Genomic DNA, 941 nt, shown 5'->3' on the forward strand with positions numbered 1-941 from the left:
GTTAATATTCTTGAATGTTTTAGATGTTTTCCTTTTTTTCTTGGATATTTGATAGCATTTTTGGATGACGTAGTATTATTGACAGGGGTCATGCGAAATATAGTTATCCACGGATACTAGAATAACCAATTATTATTATTATTATTATTATTATTATTATTATTATTATTATTATTATTATTATTATTATTATTATTATTATTATTATTATTATTATGTTATAACAAATAAAAGACAATAATCTTGTCGTACTTAGTTGTAAGTTTAAGTTTTCCAATTAATGGTTAGGTATGTCTGTAAATTTATCTTGTATTGATTTGCTAATCTTTAGTAATTGACATTTTTCTATGTATATCATTCTATTTTCTATTGTTACAGTCTCTCTTTCTCAAATGGAGTTTCTGCCTTGCTAAAGTATAATTAATACGTAAATTAAATATTTTATTAGTTTCTTTAATAATGAATAATCTTTTGACTGCTTGCTCTACATTAAAAACAGTCAGATATTGAGACAGTCAACACTGTCTGCCCAGTCATCCCTGGGAGAACGAGGGCATGACTTAAAATCAGCATTTGATATTTATCAGAAAATTGGTAGTCTTTCTTATAGGTTGGAGTTCAGTAGATTATAAAGCACTTAAGTTTATTCATTTTAATCTTGTCGGTTGTAGTAGATTGTAAATACAATGTTGTGGATTTGATTTTGTAATTTGATAATTTTTTTTTTTTTTTGCAAACTACTATTCTGCTGCTGCGAATAATAATAATAATAATAATAATAATAATAATAATAATAATAATAATAATAATAATAATAATAATAATAAAGATGTGAAAAGATGAACATAGCAGGAAAGGAGGTTCTGAGCTGAAGATATCCAACAACAAATAACAAACCCCTACCTAATCATTTATGAATATTAATAAATGAAGAAGTATGC

This window comes from Macrobrachium rosenbergii, chromosome 45, assembly GCF_040412425.1.
Source record: "Macrobrachium rosenbergii isolate ZJJX-2024 chromosome 45, ASM4041242v1, whole genome shotgun sequence".
NCBI classification, from domain to species: Eukaryota; Metazoa; Arthropoda; class Malacostraca; order Decapoda; family Palaemonidae; genus Macrobrachium; species Macrobrachium rosenbergii.